Source organism: Schistocerca serialis, unplaced genomic scaffold, assembly GCF_023864345.2.
Source record: "Schistocerca serialis cubense isolate TAMUIC-IGC-003099 unplaced genomic scaffold, iqSchSeri2.2 HiC_scaffold_1257, whole genome shotgun sequence".
NCBI classification, from domain to species: domain Eukaryota; kingdom Metazoa; phylum Arthropoda; class Insecta; order Orthoptera; family Acrididae; genus Schistocerca; species Schistocerca serialis.
Genome location: NW_026047466.1, coordinates 371,356 through 388,164, shown reverse-complemented (window position 1 = coordinate 388,164; position 16,809 = coordinate 371,356). Strand labels below are relative to the sequence as shown.

The 16,809-nt window shown below is 50.1% G+C and overlaps 29 non-coding genes across 29 annotated transcripts; all 29 read right to left on the bottom strand.

Annotated features, from left to right (window-relative positions):
• Window positions 1-356: 356 nt before the first annotated feature.
• On the bottom strand, window positions 357-430 carry Trnan-guu (transfer RNA asparagine (anticodon GUU)). Its single transcript has one exon. It is a non-coding gene; the product is annotated as a tRNA-Asn (tRNA).
• A 333-nt stretch (window positions 431-763) lies between these two features.
• Window positions 764-835, bottom strand: Trnat-cgu (transfer RNA threonine (anticodon CGU)). The gene has a single exon. It is a non-coding gene; the product is annotated as a tRNA-Thr (tRNA).
• Window positions 836-1,524: 689 nt separating this feature from the next.
• Window positions 1,525-1,598, bottom strand: Trnan-guu (transfer RNA asparagine (anticodon GUU)). Its single transcript has one exon. It is a non-coding gene; the product is annotated as a tRNA-Asn (tRNA).
• A 333-nt stretch (window positions 1,599-1,931) lies between these two features.
• Trnat-cgu (transfer RNA threonine (anticodon CGU)) lies at window positions 1,932-2,003 on the bottom strand. Its single transcript has one exon. It is a non-coding gene; the product is annotated as a tRNA-Thr (tRNA).
• Window positions 2,004-2,693: 690 nt separating this feature from the next.
• Window positions 2,694-2,767, bottom strand: Trnan-guu (transfer RNA asparagine (anticodon GUU)). Its single transcript has one exon. It is a non-coding gene; the product is annotated as a tRNA-Asn (tRNA).
• A 333-nt stretch (window positions 2,768-3,100) lies between these two features.
• Trnat-cgu (transfer RNA threonine (anticodon CGU)) lies at window positions 3,101-3,172 on the bottom strand. The gene has a single exon. It is a non-coding gene; the product is annotated as a tRNA-Thr (tRNA).
• A 689-nt stretch (window positions 3,173-3,861) lies between these two features.
• Trnan-guu (transfer RNA asparagine (anticodon GUU)) lies at window positions 3,862-3,935 on the bottom strand. The gene has a single exon. It is a non-coding gene; the product is annotated as a tRNA-Asn (tRNA).
• A 333-nt stretch (window positions 3,936-4,268) lies between these two features.
• Trnat-cgu (transfer RNA threonine (anticodon CGU)) lies at window positions 4,269-4,340 on the bottom strand. The gene has a single exon. It is a non-coding gene; the product is annotated as a tRNA-Thr (tRNA).
• Window positions 4,341-5,030: 690 nt separating this feature from the next.
• On the bottom strand, window positions 5,031-5,104 carry Trnan-guu (transfer RNA asparagine (anticodon GUU)). Its single transcript has one exon. It is a non-coding gene; the product is annotated as a tRNA-Asn (tRNA).
• Window positions 5,105-5,437: 333 nt separating this feature from the next.
• Window positions 5,438-5,509, bottom strand: Trnat-cgu (transfer RNA threonine (anticodon CGU)). Its single transcript has one exon. It is a non-coding gene; the product is annotated as a tRNA-Thr (tRNA).
• Window positions 5,510-6,199: 690 nt separating this feature from the next.
• Window positions 6,200-6,273, bottom strand: Trnan-guu (transfer RNA asparagine (anticodon GUU)). Its single transcript has one exon. It is a non-coding gene; the product is annotated as a tRNA-Asn (tRNA).
• Window positions 6,274-6,606: 333 nt separating this feature from the next.
• Trnat-cgu (transfer RNA threonine (anticodon CGU)) lies at window positions 6,607-6,678 on the bottom strand. Its single transcript has one exon. It is a non-coding gene; the product is annotated as a tRNA-Thr (tRNA).
• A 689-nt stretch (window positions 6,679-7,367) lies between these two features.
• Trnan-guu (transfer RNA asparagine (anticodon GUU)) lies at window positions 7,368-7,441 on the bottom strand. Its single transcript has one exon. It is a non-coding gene; the product is annotated as a tRNA-Asn (tRNA).
• A 333-nt stretch (window positions 7,442-7,774) lies between these two features.
• On the bottom strand, window positions 7,775-7,846 carry Trnat-cgu (transfer RNA threonine (anticodon CGU)). The gene has a single exon. It is a non-coding gene; the product is annotated as a tRNA-Thr (tRNA).
• A 689-nt stretch (window positions 7,847-8,535) lies between these two features.
• Window positions 8,536-8,609, bottom strand: Trnan-guu (transfer RNA asparagine (anticodon GUU)). Its single transcript has one exon. It is a non-coding gene; the product is annotated as a tRNA-Asn (tRNA).
• Window positions 8,610-8,942: 333 nt separating this feature from the next.
• On the bottom strand, window positions 8,943-9,014 carry Trnat-cgu (transfer RNA threonine (anticodon CGU)). The gene has a single exon. It is a non-coding gene; the product is annotated as a tRNA-Thr (tRNA).
• A 689-nt stretch (window positions 9,015-9,703) lies between these two features.
• On the bottom strand, window positions 9,704-9,777 carry Trnan-guu (transfer RNA asparagine (anticodon GUU)). The gene has a single exon. It is a non-coding gene; the product is annotated as a tRNA-Asn (tRNA).
• Window positions 9,778-10,110: 333 nt separating this feature from the next.
• On the bottom strand, window positions 10,111-10,182 carry Trnat-cgu (transfer RNA threonine (anticodon CGU)). Its single transcript has one exon. It is a non-coding gene; the product is annotated as a tRNA-Thr (tRNA).
• Window positions 10,183-10,871: 689 nt separating this feature from the next.
• Window positions 10,872-10,945, bottom strand: Trnan-guu (transfer RNA asparagine (anticodon GUU)). The gene has a single exon. It is a non-coding gene; the product is annotated as a tRNA-Asn (tRNA).
• Window positions 10,946-11,278: 333 nt separating this feature from the next.
• On the bottom strand, window positions 11,279-11,350 carry Trnat-cgu (transfer RNA threonine (anticodon CGU)). The gene has a single exon. It is a non-coding gene; the product is annotated as a tRNA-Thr (tRNA).
• Window positions 11,351-12,039: 689 nt separating this feature from the next.
• Trnan-guu (transfer RNA asparagine (anticodon GUU)) lies at window positions 12,040-12,113 on the bottom strand. Its single transcript has one exon. It is a non-coding gene; the product is annotated as a tRNA-Asn (tRNA).
• Window positions 12,114-12,446: 333 nt separating this feature from the next.
• Window positions 12,447-12,518, bottom strand: Trnat-cgu (transfer RNA threonine (anticodon CGU)). The gene has a single exon. It is a non-coding gene; the product is annotated as a tRNA-Thr (tRNA).
• A 689-nt stretch (window positions 12,519-13,207) lies between these two features.
• On the bottom strand, window positions 13,208-13,281 carry Trnan-guu (transfer RNA asparagine (anticodon GUU)). Its single transcript has one exon. It is a non-coding gene; the product is annotated as a tRNA-Asn (tRNA).
• A 333-nt stretch (window positions 13,282-13,614) lies between these two features.
• On the bottom strand, window positions 13,615-13,686 carry Trnat-cgu (transfer RNA threonine (anticodon CGU)). The gene has a single exon. It is a non-coding gene; the product is annotated as a tRNA-Thr (tRNA).
• A 689-nt stretch (window positions 13,687-14,375) lies between these two features.
• On the bottom strand, window positions 14,376-14,449 carry Trnan-guu (transfer RNA asparagine (anticodon GUU)). The gene has a single exon. It is a non-coding gene; the product is annotated as a tRNA-Asn (tRNA).
• A 333-nt stretch (window positions 14,450-14,782) lies between these two features.
• Trnat-cgu (transfer RNA threonine (anticodon CGU)) lies at window positions 14,783-14,854 on the bottom strand. The gene has a single exon. It is a non-coding gene; the product is annotated as a tRNA-Thr (tRNA).
• A 689-nt stretch (window positions 14,855-15,543) lies between these two features.
• Window positions 15,544-15,618, bottom strand: Trnan-guu (transfer RNA asparagine (anticodon GUU)). Its single transcript has one exon. It is a non-coding gene; the product is annotated as a tRNA-Asn (tRNA).
• Window positions 15,619-15,951: 333 nt separating this feature from the next.
• Trnat-cgu (transfer RNA threonine (anticodon CGU)) lies at window positions 15,952-16,023 on the bottom strand. The gene has a single exon. It is a non-coding gene; the product is annotated as a tRNA-Thr (tRNA).
• A 689-nt stretch (window positions 16,024-16,712) lies between these two features.
• On the bottom strand, window positions 16,713-16,786 carry Trnan-guu (transfer RNA asparagine (anticodon GUU)). Its single transcript has one exon. It is a non-coding gene; the product is annotated as a tRNA-Asn (tRNA).
• Between the last annotated feature and the right edge of the window lie 23 nt (window positions 16,787-16,809).

Genomic DNA, 16,809 nt, shown 5'->3' with positions numbered 1-16,809 from the left:
CACGTCGCTCGGCCAACAGCGGCCTACTGCAGACCGACACTTAAGACACACCAAATACAAATCGACATCGAGAGACAGGCCCTGTCATATGGCACTCGCGACGTATATGCTGAAATTGAATGTAAAGAATACGTCTTTTGTAGCGGGCGTCCCTCTACTGCAGTGTCACACATGACGAATAAAAAGGAAAACAGCAGAACGTCTGTGTAGGGCCATGTTTTTACCCACAGTGTCACTTGGCTGAATGTGTATAAGGCTCTGTGGCATCACTCAAACGCAGCCAAATTGTCACACTGGCTGTGTATCTCTAACAAAGTTGACGTACGTCCTCACCTCGGTGCCGGTTAGAACGATTTCGCCCCCGGGTGGGCTCGAACCACCAACCTTTCGGTTAACAGCCGAACGCGCTAGCCGATTGCGCCACGGAGGCCTTGACTTTGGCTCCCTTGTGCTCTGTATATCAACGCAATTCGTATACCTTCTGCAGCAATCTCGCAGAATGGTAGCATTTGCTTACGCCTCTTCACATGGATAACGTGCATGCACACTGTAGCGAGGCTCGTAAACGAATGACATCGCCAAGCATGACATTATACTACAAAATGCATACAAACCAATGTTCTGCCTATGCATTCAGAAAACCTCTGAGGCCAGTAGAATACTTGTCATAGGTTGTAGAACATCCCTTTCATTCAGTGTACTGCCATGTGTTAGATGCTGCTCGAGATAGCTCCGCTCCTTGCAGGAAGGTTTAAGAAATGAATGCCTTCTGTGAGGTTCGAACTCACGACCCCTGGTTTACGAGACCAGTGCTCTACCACTGAGCTAAGAAGGCGGCATCTTAGCGTTTGTGAGCTATCCCCAAATTGTTACTTCATCATACTGAATCTTGCAGCCCTCGACCAGATATCGGATTTGGCACACAGCTGCTGCTGGGGGTGTCCACATTGCCGTTTTCCAAATCTCTTGAATGTTTCGCCCTTACGATCGACGACGAGCGTCGGCCCACCAAAAGTTTGCGGTCTGCACAATCCTGACCTAGTGCACAGCTTGTGGGATAGCGTGGCTCGACTGCGAAATGCGCCTTTCGGTTCCTCTCTCTGGCAAAAGTGCGCTGTTGTCCACAGTGGCACTGGCGTTGCCCATGGGGCTTCATGTAAGGCGACTGCACGTCGCTCGGCCAACAGCGGCCTACTGCAGACCGACACTTAAGACACACCAAATACAAATCGACATCGAGAGACAGGCCCTGTCATATGGCACTCGCGACGTATATGCTGAAATTGAATGTAAAGAATACGTCTTTTGTAGCGGGCGTCCCTCTACTGCAGTGTCACACATGACGAATAAAAAGGAAAACAGCAGAACGTCTGTGTAGGGCCATGTTTTTACCCACAGTGTCACTTGGCTGAATGTGTAGAAGGCTCTGTGGCATCACTCAAACGCAGCCAAATTGTCACACTAGCTGTGTATCTCTAACAAAGTTGACGTACGTCCTCACCTCGGTGCCGGTTAGAACGATTTCGCCCCCGGGTGGGCTCGAACCACCAACCTTTCGGTTAACAGCCGAACGCGCTAGCCGATTGCGCCACGGAGGCCTTGACTTTGGCTCCCTTGTGCTCTGTATATCAACGCAATTCGTATACCTTCTGCAGCAATCTCGCAGAATGGTAGCATTTGCTTACGCCTCTTCACATGGATAACGTGCATGCACACTGTAGCGAGGCTCGTAAACGAATGACATCGCCAAGCATGACATTATACTACAAAATGCATACAAACCAATGTTCTGCCTATGCATTCAGAAAACCTCTGAGGCCAGTAGAATACTTGTCATAGGTTGTAGAACATCCCTTTCATTCAGTGTACTGCCATGTGTTAGATGCTGCTCGAGATAGCTCCGCTCCTTGCAGGAAGGTTTAAGAAATGAATGCCTTCTGTGAGGTTCGAACTCACGACCCCTGGTTTACGAGACCAGTGCTCTACCACTGAGCTAAGAAGGCGGCATCTTAGCGTTTGTGAGCTATCCCCAAATTGTTACTTCATCATACTGAATCTTGCAGCCCTCGACCAGATATCGGATTTGGCACACAGCTGCTGCTGGGGGTGTCCACATTGCCGTTTTCCAAATCTCTTGAATGTTTCGCCCTTACGATCGACCACGAGCGTCGGCCCACCAAAAGTTTGCGGTCTGCACAATCCTGACCTAGTGCACAGCTTGTGGGATAGCGTGGCTCGACTGCGAAATGCGCCTTTCCTTTTCCTCTCTCTGGCAAAAGTGCGCTGTTGTCCACAGTGGCACTGGCGTTGCCCATGGGGCTTCATGTAAGGCGACTGCACGTCGCTCGGCCAACAGCGGCCTACTGCAGACCGACACTTAAGACACACCAAATACAAATCGACATCGAGAGACAGGCCCTGTCATATGGCACTCGCGACGTATATGCTGAAATTGAATGTAAAGAATACGTCTTTTGTAGCGGGCGTCCCTCTACTGCAGTGTCACACATGACGAATAAAAAGGAAAACAGCAGAACGTCTGTGTAGGGCCATGTTTTTACCCACAGTGTCACTTGGCTGAATGTGTATAAGGCTCTGTGGCATCACTCAAACGCAGCCAAATTGTCACACTAGCTGTGTATCTCTAACAAAGTTGACGTACGTCCTCACCTCGGTGCCGGTTAGAACGATTTCGCCCCCGGGTGGGCTCGAACCACCAACCTTTCGGTTAACAGCCGAACGCGCTAGCCGATTGCGCCACGGAGGCCTTGACTTTGGCTCCCTTGTGCTCTGTATATCAACGCAATTCGTATACCTTCTGCAGCAATCTCGCAGAATGGTAGCATTTGCTTACGCCTCTTCACATGGATAACGTGCATGCACACTGTAGCGAGGCTCGTAAACGAATGACATCGCCAAGCATGACATTATACTACAAAATGCATACAAACCAATGTTCTGCCTATGCATTCAGAAAACCTCTGAGGCCAGTAGAATACTTGTCATAGGTTGTAGAACATCCCTTTCATTCAGAGTACTGCCATGTGTTAGATGCTGCTCGAGATAGCTCCGCTCCTTGCAGGAAGGTTTAAGAAATGAATGCCTTCTGTGAGGTTCGAACTCACGACCCCTGGTTTACGAGACCAGTGCTCTACCACTGAGCTAAGAAGGCGGCATCTTAGCGTTTGTGAGCTATCCCCAAATTGTTACTTCATCATACTGAATCTTGCAGCCCTCGACCAGATATCGGATTTGGCACACAGCTGCTGCTGGGGGTGTCCACATTGCCGTTTTCCAAATCTCTTGAATGTTTCGCCCTTACGATCGACGACGAGCGTCGGCCCACCAAAAGTTTGCGGTCTGCACAATCCTGACCTAGTGCACAGCTTGTGGGATAGCGTGGCTCGACTGCGAAATGCGCCTTTCGGTTCCTCTCTCTGGCAAAAGTGCGCTGTTGTCCACAGTGGCACTGGCGTTGCCCATGGGGCTTCATGTAAGGCGACTGCACGTCGCTCGGCCAACAGCGGCCTACTGCAGACCGACACTTAAGACACACCAAATACAAATCGACATCGAGAGACAGGCCCTGTCATATGGCACTCGCGACGTATATGCTGAAATTGAATGTAAAGAATACGTCTTTTGTAGCGGGCGTCCCTCTACTGCAGTGTCACACATGACGAATAAAAAGGAAAACAGCAGAACGTCTGTGTAGGGCCATGTTTTTACCCACAGTGTCACTTGGCTGAATGTGTAGAAGGCTCTGTGGCATCACTCAAACGCAGCCAAATTGTCACACTAGCTGTGTATCTCTAACAAAGTTGACGTACGTCCTCACCTCGGTGCCGGTTAGAACGATTTCGCCCCCGGGTGGGCTCGAACCACCAACCTTTCGGTTAACAGCCGAACGCGCTAGCCGATTGCGCCACGGAGGCCTTGACTTTGGCTCCCTTGTGCTCTGTATATCAACGCAATTCGTATACCTTCTGCAGCAATCTCGCAGAATGGTAGCATTTGCTTACGCCTCTTCACATGGATAACGTGCATGCACACTGTAGCGAGGCTCGTAAACGAATGACATCGCCAAGCATGACATTATACTACAAAATGCATACAAACCAATGTTCTGCCTATGCATTCAGAAAACCTCTGAGGCCAGTAGAATACTTGTCATAGGTTGTAGAACATCCCTTTCATTCAGTGTACTGCCATGTGTTAGATGCTGCTCGAGATAGCTCCGCTCCTTGCAGGAAGGTTTAAGAAATGAATGCCTTCTGTGAGGTTCGAACTCACGACCCCTGGTTTACGAGACCAGTGCTCTACCACTGAGCTAAGAAGGCGGCATCTTAGCGTTTGTGAGCTATCCCCAAATTGTTACTTCATCATACTGAATCTTGCAGCCCTCGACCAGATATCGGATTTGGCACACAGCTGCTGCTGGGGGTGTCCACATTGCCGTTTTCCAAATCTCTTGAATGTTTCGCCCTTACGATCGACGACGAGCGTCGGCCCACCAAAAGTTTGCGGTCTGCACAATCCTGACCTAGTGCACAGCTTGTGGGATAGCGTGGCTCGACTGCGAAATGCGCCTTTCCTTTTCCTCTCTCTGGCAAAAGTGCGCTGTTGTCCACAGTGGCACTGGCGTTGCCCATGGGGCTTCATGTAAGGCGACTGCACGTCGCTCGGCCAACAGCGGCCTACTGCAGACCGACACTTAAGACACACCAAATACAAATCGACATCGAGAGACAGGCCCTGTCATATGGCACTCGCGACGTATATGCTGAAATTGAATGTAAAGAATACGTCTTTTGTAGCGGGCGTCCCTCTACTGCAGTGTCACACATGACGAATAAAAAGGAAAACAGCAGAACGTCTGTGTAGGGCCATGTTTTTACACACAGTGTCACTTGGCTGAATGTGTATAAGGCTCTGTGGCATCACTCAAACGCACCCAAATTGTCACACTAGCTGTGTATCTCTAACAAAGTTGACGTACGTCCTCACCTCGGTGCCGGTTAGAACGATTTCGCCCCCGGGTGGGCTCGAACCACCAACCTTTCGGTTAACAGCCGAACGCGCTAGCCGATTGCGCCACGGAGGCCTTGACTTTGGCTCCCTTGTGCTCTGTATATCAACGCAATTCGTATACCTTCTGCAGCAATCTCGCAGAATGGTAGCATTTGCTTACGCCTCTTCACATGGATAACGTGCATGCACACTGTAGCGAGGCTCGTAAACGAATGACATCGCCAAGCATGACATTATACTACAAAATGCATACAAACCAATGTTCTGCCTATGCATTCAGAAAACCTCTGAGGCCAGTAGAATACTTGTCATAGGTTGTAGAACATCCCTTTCATTCAGTGTACTGCCATGTGTTAGATGCTGCTCGAGATAGCTCCGCTCCTTGCAGGAAGGTTTAAGAAATGAATGCCTTCTGTGAGGTTCGAACTCACGACCCCTGGTTTACGAGACCAGTGCTCTACCACTGAGCTAAGAAGGCGGCATCTTAGCGTTTGTGAGCTATCCCCAAATTGTTACTTCATCATACTGAATCTTGCAGCCCTCGACCAGATATCGGATTTGGCACACAGCTGCTGCTGGGGGTGTCCACATTGCCGTTTTCCAAATCTCTTGAATGTTTCGCCCTTACGATCGACGACGAGCGTCGGCCCACCAAAAGTTTGCGGTCTGCACAATCCTGACCTAGTGCACAGCTTGTGGGATAGCGTGGCTCGACTGCGAAATGCGCCTTTCCTTTTCCTCTCTCTGGCAAAAGTGCGCTGTTGTCCACAGTGGCACTGGCGTTGCCCATGGGGCTTCATGTAAGGCGACTGCACGTCGCTCGGCCAACAGCGGCCTACTGCAGACCGACACTTAAGACACACCAAATACAAATCGACATCGAGAGACAGGCCCTGTCATATGGCACTCGCGACGTATATGCTGAAATTGAATGTAAAGAATACGTCTTTTGTAGCGGGCGTCCCTCTACTGCAGTGTCACACATGACGAATAAAAAGGAAAACAGCAGAACGTCTGTGTAGGGCCATGTTTTTACCCACAGTGTCACTTGGCTGAATGTGTATAAGGCTCTGTGGCATCACTCAAACGCAGCCAAATTGTCACACTAGCTGTGTATCTCTAACAAAGTTGACGTACGTCCTCACCTCGGTGCCGGTTAGAACGATTTCGCCCCCGGGTGGGCTCGAACCACCAACCTTTCGGTTAACAGCCGAACGCGCTAGCCGATTGCGCCACGGAGGCCTTGACTTTGGCTCCCTTGTGCTCTGTATATCAACGCAATTCGTATACCTTCTGCAGCAATCTCGCAGAATGGTAGCATTTGCTTACGCCTCTTCACATGGATAACGTGCATGCACACTGTAGCGAGGCTCGTAAACGAATGACATCGCCAAGCATGACATTATACTACAAAATGCATACAAACCAATGTTCTGCCTATGCATTCAGAAAACCTCTGAGGCCAGTAGAATACTTGTCATAGGTTGTAGAACATCCCTTTCATTCAGTGTACTGCCATGTGTTAGATGCTGCTCGAGATAGCTCCGCTCCTTGCAGGAAGGTTTAAGAAATGAATGCCTTCTGTGAGGTTCGAACTCACGACCCCTGGTTTACGAGACCAGTGCTCTACCACTGAGCTAAGACGGCGGCATATTAGCGTTTGTGAGCTATCCCCAAATTGTTACTTCATCATACTGAATCTTGCAGCCCTCGACCAGATATCGGATTTGGCACACAGCTGCTGCTGGGGGTGTCCACATTGCCGTTTTCCAAATCTCTTGAATGTTTCGCCCTTACGATCGACGACGAGCGTCGGCCCACCAAAAGTTTGCGGTCTGCACAATCCTGACCTAGTGCACAGCTTGTGGGATAGCGTGGCTCGACTGCGAAATGCGCCTTTCGGTTCCTCTCTCTGGCAAAAGTGCGCTGTTGTCCACAGTGGCACTGGCGTTGCCCATGGGGCTTCATGTAAGGCGACTGCACGTCGCTCGGCCAACAGCGGCCTACTGCAGACCGACACTTAAGACACACCAAATACAAATCGACATCGAGAGACAGGCCCTGTCATATGGCACTCGCGACGTATATGCTGAAATTGAATGTAAAGAATACGTCTTTTGTAGCGGGCGTCCCTCTACTGCAGTGTCACACATGACGAATAAAAAGGAAAACAGCAGAACGTCTGTGTAGGGCCATGTTTTTACCCACAGTGTCACTTGGCTGAATGTGTATAAGGCTCTGTGGCATCACTCAAACGCAGCCAAATTGTCACACTAGCTGTGTATCTCTAACAAAGTTGACGTACGTCCTCACCTCGGTGCCGGTTAGAACGATTTCGCCCCCGGGTGGGCTCGAACCACCAACCTTTCGGTTAACAGCCGAACGCGCTAGCCGATTGCGCCACGGAGGCCTTCACTTTGGCTCCCTTGTGCTCTGTATATCAACGCAATTCGTATACCTTCTGCAGCAATCTCGCAGAATGGTAGCATTTGCTTACGCCTCTTCACATGGATAACGTGCATGCACACTGTAGCGAGGCTCGTAAACGAATGACATCGCCAAGCATGACATTATACTACAAAATGCATACAAACCAATGTTCTGCCTATGCATTCAGAAAACCTCTGAGGCCAGTAGAATACTTGTCATAGGTTGTAGAACATCCCTTTCATTCAGAGTACTGCCATGTGTTAGATGCTGCTCGAGATAGCTCCGCTCCTTGCAGGAAGGTTTAAGAAATGAATGCCTTCTGTGAGGTTCGAACTCACGACCCCTGGTTTACGAGACCAGTGCTCTACCACTGAGCTAAGAAGGCGGCATCTTAGCGTTTGTGAGCTATCCCCAAATTGTTACTTCATCATACTGAATCTTGCAGCCCTCGACCAGATATCGGATTTGGCACACAGCTGCTGCTGGGGGTGTCCACATTGCCGTTTTCCAAATCTCTTGAATGTTTCGCCCTTACGATCGACGACGAGCGTCGGCCCACCAAAAGTTTGCGGTCTGCACAATCCTGACCTAGTGCACAGCTTGTGGGATAGCGTGGCTCGACTGCGAAATGCGCCTTTCGGTTCCTCTCTCTGGCAAAAGTGCGCTGTTGTCCACAGTGGCACTGGCGTTGCCCATGGGGCTTCATGTAAGGCGACTGCACGTCGCTCGGCCAACAGCGGCCTACTGCAGACCGACACTTAAGACACACCAAATACAAATCGACATCGAGAGACAGGCCCTGTCATATGGCACTCGCGACGTATATGCTGAAATTGAATGTAAAGAATACGTCTTTTGTAGCGGGCGTCCCTCTACTGCAGTGTCACACATGACGAATAAAAAGGAAAACAGCAGAACGTCTGTGTAGGGCCATGTTTTTACCCACAGTGTCACTTGGCTGAATGTGTAGAAGGCTCTGTGGCATCACTCAAACGCAGCCAAATTGTCACACTAGCTGTGTATCTCTAACAAAGTTGACGTACGTCCTCACCTCGGTGCCGGTTAGAACGATTTCGCCCCCGGGTGGGCTCGAACCACCAACCTTTCGGTTAACAGCCGAACGCGCTAGCCGATTGCGCCACGGAGGCCTTCACTTTGGCTCCCTTGTGCTCTGTATATCAACGCAATTCGTATACCTTCTGCAGCAATCTCGCAGAATGGTAGCATTTGCTTACGCCTCTTCACATGGATAACGTGCATGCACACTGTAGCGAGGCTCGTAAACGAATGACATCGCCAAGCATGACATTATACTACAAAATGCATACAAACCAATGTTCTGCCTATGCATTCAGAAAACCTCTGAGGCCAGTAGAATACTTGTCATAGGTTGTAGAACATCCCTTTCATTCAGTGTACTGCCATGTGTTAGATGCTGCTCGAGATAGCTCCGCTCCTTGCAGGAAGGTTTAAGAAATGAATGCCTTCTGTGAGGTTCGAACTCACGACCCCTGGTTTACGAGACCAGTGCTCTACCACTGAGCTAAGAAGGCGGCATCTTAGCGTTTGTGAGCTATCCCCAAATTGTTACTTCATCATACTGAATCTTGCAGCCCTCGACCAGATATCGGATTTGGCACACAGCTGCTGCTGGGGGTGTCCACATTGCCGTTTTCCAAATCTCTTGAATGTTTCGCCCTTACGATCGACGACGAGCGTCGGCCCACCAAAAGTTTGCGGTCTGCACAATCCTGACCTAGTGCACAGCTTGTGGGATAGCGTGGCTCGACTGCGAAATGCGCCTTTCGGTTCCTCTCTCTGGCAAAAGTGCGCTGTTGTCCACAGTGGCACTGGCGTTGCCCATGGGGCTTCATGTAAGGCGACTGCACGTCGCTCGGCCAACAGCGGCCTACTGCAGACCGACACTTAAGACACACCAAATACAAATCGACATCGAGAGACAGGCCCTGTCATATGGCACTCGCGACGTATATGCTGAAATTGAATGTAAAGAATACGTCTTTTGTAGCGGGCGTCCCTCTACTGCAGTGTCACACATGACGAATAAAAAGGAAAACAGCAGAACGTCTGTGTAGGGCCATGTTTTTACCCACAGTGTCACTTGGCTGAATGTGTATAAGGCTCTGTGGCATCACTCAAACGCAGCCAAATTGTCACACTAGCTGTGTATCTCTAACAAAGTTGACGTACGTCCTCACCTCGGTGCCGGTTAGAACGATTTCGCCCCCGGGTGGGCTCGAACCACCAACCTTTCGGTTAACAGCCGAACGCGCTAGCCGATTGCGCCACGGAGGCCTTGACTTTGGCTCCCTTGTGCTCTGTATATCAACGCAATTCGTATACCTTCTGCAGCAATCTCGCAGAATGGTAGCATTTGCTTACGCCTCTTCACATGGATAACGTGCATGCACACTGTAGCGAGGCTCGTAAACGAATGACATCGCCAAGCATGACATTATACTACAAAATGCATACAAACCAATGTTCTGCCTATGCATTCAGAAAACCTCTGAGGCCAGTAGAATACTTGTCATAGGTTGTAGAACATCCCTTTCATTCAGAGTACTGCCATGTGTTAGATGCTGCTCGAGATAGCTCCGCTCCTTGCAGGAAGGTTTAAGAAATGAATGCCTTCTGTGAGGTTCGAACTCACGACCCCTGGTTTACGAGACCAGTGCTCTACCACTGAGCTAAGAAGGCGGCATCTTAGCGTTTGTGAGCTATCCCCAAATTGTTACTTCATCATACTGAATCTTGCAGCCCTCGACCAGATATCGGATTTGGCACACAGCTGCTGCTGGGGGTGTCCACATTGCCGTTTTCCAAATCTCTTGAATGTTTCGCCCTTACGATCGACGACGAGCGTCGGCCCACCAAAAGTTTGCGGTCTGCACAATCCTGACCTAGTGCACAGCTTGTGGGATAGCGTGGCTCGACTGCGAAATGCGCCTTTCGGTTCCTCTCTCTGGCAAAAGTGCGCTGTTGTCCACAGTGGCACTGGCGTTGCCCATGGGGCTTCATGTAAGGCGACTGCACGTCGCTCGGCCAACAGCGGCCTACTGCAGACCGACACTTAAGACACACCAAATACAAATCGACATCGAGAGACAGGCCCTGTCATATGGCACTCGCGACGTATATGCTGAAATTGAATGTAAAGAATACGTCTTTTGTAGCGGGCGTCCCTCTACTGCAGTGTCACACATGACGAATAAAAAGGAAAACAGCAGAACGTCTGTGTAGGGCCATGTTTTTACCCACAGTGTCACTTGGCTGAATGTGTATAAGGCTCTGTGGCATCACTCAAACGCAGCCAAATTGTCACACTAGCTGTGTATCTCTAACAAAGTTGACGTACGTCCTCACCTCGGTGCCGGTTAGAACGATTTCGCCCCCGGGTGGGCTCGAACCACCAACCTTTCGGTTAACAGCCGAACGCGCTAGCCGATTGCGCCACGGAGGCCTTGACTTTGGCTCCCTTGTGCTCTGTATATCAACGCAATTCGTATACCTTCTGCAGCAATCTCGCAGAATGGTAGCATTTGCTTACGCCTCTTCACATGGATAACGTGCATGCACACTGTAGCGAGGCTCGTAAACGAATGACATCGCCAAGCATGACATTATACTACAAAATGCATACAAACCAATGTTCTGCCTATGCATTCAGAAAACCTCTGAGGCCAGTAGAATACTTGTCATAGGTTGTAGAACATCCCTTTCATTCAGTGTACTGCCATGTGTTAGATGCTGCTCGAGATAGCTCCGCTCCTTGCAGGAAGGTTTAAGAAATGAATGCCTTCTGTGAGGTTCGAACTCACGACCCCTGGTTTACGAGACCAGTGCTCTACCACTGAGCTAAGAAGGCGGCATCTTAGCGTTTGTGAGCTATCCCCAAATTGTTACTTCATCATACTGAATCTTGCAGCCCTCGACCAGATATCGGATTTGGCACACAGCTGCTGCTGGGGGTGTCCACATTGCCGTTTTCCAAATCTCTTGAATGTTTCGCCCTTACGATCGACGACGAGCGTCGGCCCACCAAAAGTTTGCGGTCTGCACAATCCTGACCTAGTGCACAGCTTGTGGGATAGCGTGGCTCGACTGCGAAATGCGCCTTTCGGTTCCTCTCTCTGGCAAAAGTGCGCTGTTGTCCACAGTGGCACTGGCGTTGCCCATGGGGCTTCATGTAAGGCGACTGCACGTCGCTCGGCCAACAGCGGCCTACTGCAGACCGACACTTAAGACACACCAAATACAAATCGACATCGAGAGACAGGCCCTGTCATATGGCACTCGCGACGTATATGCTGAAATTGAATGTAAAGAATACGTCTTTTGTAGCGGGCGTCCCTCTACTGCAGTGTCACACATGACGAATAAAAAGGAAAACAGCAGAACGTCTGTGTAGGGCCATGTTTTTACCCACAGTGTCACTTGGCTGAATGTGTATAAGGCTCTGTGGCATCACTCAAACGCAGCCAAATTGTCACACTAGCTGTGTATCTCTAACAAAGTTGACGTACGTCCTCACCTCGGTGCCGGTTAGAACGATTTCGCCCCCGGGTGGGCTCGAACCACCAACCTTTCGGTTAACAGCCGAACGCGCTAGCCGATTGCGCCACGGAGGCCTTGACTTTGGCTCCCTTGTGCTCTGTATATCAACGCAATTCGTATACCTTCTGCAGCAATCTCGCAGAATGGTAGCATTTGCTTACGCCTCTTCACATGGATAACGTGCATGCACACTGTAGCGAGGCTCGTAAACGAATGACATCGCCAAGCATGACATTATACTACAAAATGCATACAAACCAATGTTCTGCCTATGCATTCAGAAAACCTCTGAGGCCAGTAGAATACTTGTCATAGGTTGTAGAACATCCCTTTCATTCAGAGTACTGCCATGTGTTAGATGCTGCTCGAGATAGCTCCGCTCCTTGCAGGAAGGTTTAAGAAATGAATGCCTTCTGTGAGGTTCGAACTCACGACCCCTGGTTTACGAGACCAGTGCTCTACCACTGAGCTAAGAAGGCGGCATCTTAGCGTTTGTGAGCTATCCCCAAATTGTTACTTCATCATACTGAATCTTGCAGCCCTCGACCAGATATCGGATTTGGCACACAGCTGCTGCTGGGGGTGTCCACATTGCCGTTTTCCAAATCTCTTGAATGTTTCGCCCTTACGATCGACGACGAGCGTCGGCCCACCAAAAGTTTGCGGTCTGCACAATCCTGACCTAGTGCACAGCTTGTGGGATAGCGTGGCTCGACTGCGAAATGCGCCTTTCGGTTCCTCTCTCTGGCAAAAGTGCGCTGTTGTCCACAGTGGCACTGGCGTTGCCCATGGGGCTTCATGTAAGGCGACTGCACGTCGCTCGGCCAACAGCGGCCTACTGCAGACCGACACTTAAGACACACCAAATACAAATCGACATCGAGAGACAGGCCCTGTCATATGGCACTCGCGACGTATATGCTGAAATTGAATGTAAAGAATACGTCTTTTGTAGCGGGCGTCCCTCTACTGCAGTGTCACACATGACGAATAAAAAGGAAAACAGCAGAACGTCTGTGTAGGGCCATGTTTTTACCCACAGTGTCACTTGGCTGAATGTGTATAAGGCTCTGTGGCATCACTCAAACGCAGCCAAATTGTCACACTAGCTGTGTATCTCTAACAAAGTTGACGTACGTCCTCACCTCGGTGCCGGTTAGAACGATTTCGCCCCCGGGTGGGCTCGAACCACCAACCTTTCGGTTAACAGCCGAACGCGCTAGCCGATTGCGCCACGGAGGCCTTCACTTTGGCTCCCTTGTGCTCTGTATATCAACGCAATTCGTATACCTTCTGCAGCAATCTCGCAGAATGGTAGCATTTGCTTACGCCTCTTCACATGGATAACGTGCATGCACACTGTAGCGAGGCTCGTAAACGAATGACATCGCCAAGCATGACATTATACTACAAAATGCATACAAACCAATGTTCTGCCTATGCATTCAGAAAACCTCTGAGGCCAGTAGAATACTTGTCATAGGTTGTAGAACATCCCTTTCATTCAGTGTACTGCCATGTGTTAGATGCTGCTCGAGATAGCTCCGCTCCTTGCAGGAAGGTTTAAGAAATGAATGCCTTCTGTGAGGTTCGAACTCACGACCCCTGGTTTACGAGACCAGTGCTCTACCACTGAGCTAAGAAGGCGGCATCTTAGCGTTTGTGAGCTATCCCCAAATTGTTACTTCATCATACTGAATCTTGCAGCCCTCGACCAGATATCGGATTTGGCACACAGCTGCTGCTGGGGGTGTCCACATTGCCGTTTTCCAAATCTCTTGAATGTTTCGCCCTTACGATCGACGACGAGCGTCGGCCCACCAAAAGTTTGCGGTCTGCACAATCCTGACCTAGTGCACAGCTTGTGGGATAGCGTGGCTCGACTGCGAAATGCGCCTTTCGGTTCCTCTCTCTGGCAAAAGTGCGCTGTTGTCCACAGTGGCACTGGCGTTGCCCATGGGGCTTCATGTAAGGCGACTGCACGTCGCTCGGCCAACAGCGGCCTACTGCAGACCGACACTTAAGACACACCAAATACAAATCGACATCGAGAGACAGGCCCTGTCATATGGCACTCGCGACGTATATGCTGAAATTGAATGTAAAGAATACGTCTTTTGTAGCGGGCGTCCCTCTACTGCAGTGTCACACATGACGAATAAAAAGGAAAACAGCAGAACGTCTGTGTAGGGCCATGTTTTTACCCACAGTGTCACTTGGCTGAATGTGTATAAGGCTCTGTGGCATCACTCAAACGCAGCCAAATTGTCACACTAGCTGTGTATCTCTAACAAAGTTGACGTACGTCCTCACCTCGGTGCCGGTTAGAACGATTTCGCCCCCGGGTGGGCTCGAACCACCAACCTTTCGGTTAACAGCCGAACGCGCTAGCCGATTGCGCCACGGAGGCCTTGACTTTGGCTCCCTTGTGCTCTGTATATCAACGCAATTCGTATACCTTCTGCAGCAATCTCGCAGAATGGTAGCATTTGCTTACGCCTCTTCACATGGATAACGTGCATGCACACTGTAGCGAGGCTCGTAAACGAATGACATCGCCAAGCATGACATTATACTACAAAATGCATACAAACCAATGTTCTGCCTATGCATTCAGAAAACCTCTGAGGCCAGTAGAATACTTGTCATAGGTTGTAGAACATCCCTTTCATTCAGTGTACTGCCATGTGTTAGATGCTGCTCGAGATAGCTCCGCTCCTTGCAGGAAGGTTTAAGAAATGAATGCCTTCTGTGAGGCTCGAACTCACGACCCCTGGTTTACGAGACCAGTGCTCTACCACTGAGCTAAGACGGCGGCATCTTAGCGTTTGTGAGCTATCCCCAAATTGTTACTTCATCATACTGAATCTTGCAGCCCTCGACCAGATATCGGATTTGGCACACAGCTGCTGCTGGGGGTGTCCACATTGCCGTTTTCCAAATCTCTTGAATGTTTCGCCCTTACGATCGACGACGAGCGTCGGCCCACCAAAAGTTTGCGGTCTGCACAATCCTGACCTAGTGCACAGCTTGTGGGATAGCGTGGCTCGACTGCGAAATGCGCCTTTCGGTTCCTCTCTCTGGCAAAAGTGCGCTGTTGTCCACAGTGGCACTGGCGTTGCCCATGGGGCTTCATGTAAGGCGACTGCACGTCGCTCGGCCAACAGCGGCCTACTGCAGACCGACACTTAAGACACACCAAATACAAATCGACATCGAGAGACAGGCCCTGTCATATGGCACTCGCGACGTATATGCTGAAATTGAATGTAAAGAATACGTCTTTTGTAGCGGGCGTCCCTCTACTGCAGTGTCACACATGACGAATAAAAAGGAAAACAGCAGAACGTCTGTGTAGGGCCATGTTTTTACCCACAGTGTCACTTGGCTGAATGTGTATAAGGCTCTGTGGCATCACTCAAACGCAGCCAAATTGTCACACTAGCTGTGTATCTCTAACAAAGTTGACGTACGTCCTCACCTCGGTGCCGGTTAGAACGATTTCGCCTACCGGGTGGGCTCGAACCACCAACCTTTCGGTTAACAGCCGAACGCGCTAGCCGATTGCGCCACGGAGGCCTTGACTTTGGCTCCCTTGTGCTCTGTATATCAACGCAATTCGTATACCTTCTGCAGCAATCTCGCAGAATGGTAGCATTTGCTTACGCCTCTTCACATGGATAACGTGCATGCACACTGTAGCGAGGCTCGTAAACGAATGACATCGCCAAGCATGACATTATACTACAAAATGCATACAAACCAATGTTCTGCCTATGCATTCAGAAAACCTCTGAGGCCAGTAGAATACTTGTCATAGGTTGTAGAACATCCCTTTCATTCAGTGTACTGCCATGTGTTAGATGCTGCTCGAGATAGCTCCGCTCCTTGCAGGAAGGTTTAAGAAATGAATGCCTTCTGTGAGGTTCGAACTCACGACCCCTGGTTTACGAGACCAGTGCTCTACCACTGAGCTAAGAAGGCGGCATCTTAGCGTTTGTGAGCTATCCCCAAATTGTTACTTCATCATACTGAATCTTGCAGCCCTCGACCAGATATCGGATTTGGCACACAGCTGCTGCTGGGGGTGTCCACATTGCCGTTTTCCAAATCTCTTGAATGTTTCGCCCTTACGATCGACGACGAGCGTCGGCCCACCAAAAGTTTGCGGTCTGCACAATCCTGACCTAGTGCACAGCTTGTGGGATAGCGTGGCTCGACTGCGAAATGCGCCTTTCGGTTCCTCTCTCTGGCAAAAGTGCGCTGTTGTCCACAGTGGCACTGGCGTTGCCCATGGGGCTTCATGTAAGGCGACTGCACGTCGCTCGGCCAACAGCGGCCTACTGCAGACCGACACTTAAGACACACCAAATACAAATCGACATCGAGAGACAGGCCCTGTCATATGGCACTCGCGACGTATATGCTGAAATTGAATGTAAAGAATACGTCTTTTGTAGCGGGCGTCCCTCTACTGCAGTGTCACACATGACGAATAAAAAGGAAAACAGCAGAACGTCTGTGTAGGGCCATGTTTTTACCCACAGTGTCACTTGGCTGAATGTGTATAAGGCTCTGTGGCATCACTCAAACGCAGCCAAATTGTCACACTAGCTGTGTATCTCTAACAAAGTTGACGTACGTCCTCACCTCGGTGCCGGTTAGAACGATTTCGCCCCCGGGTGGGCTCGAACCACCAACCTTTCGGTTAACAGCCGAACGCGCTAGCCGATTGCGCCACGGAGGCCTTGACTTTGGCTCCCTTGTGCT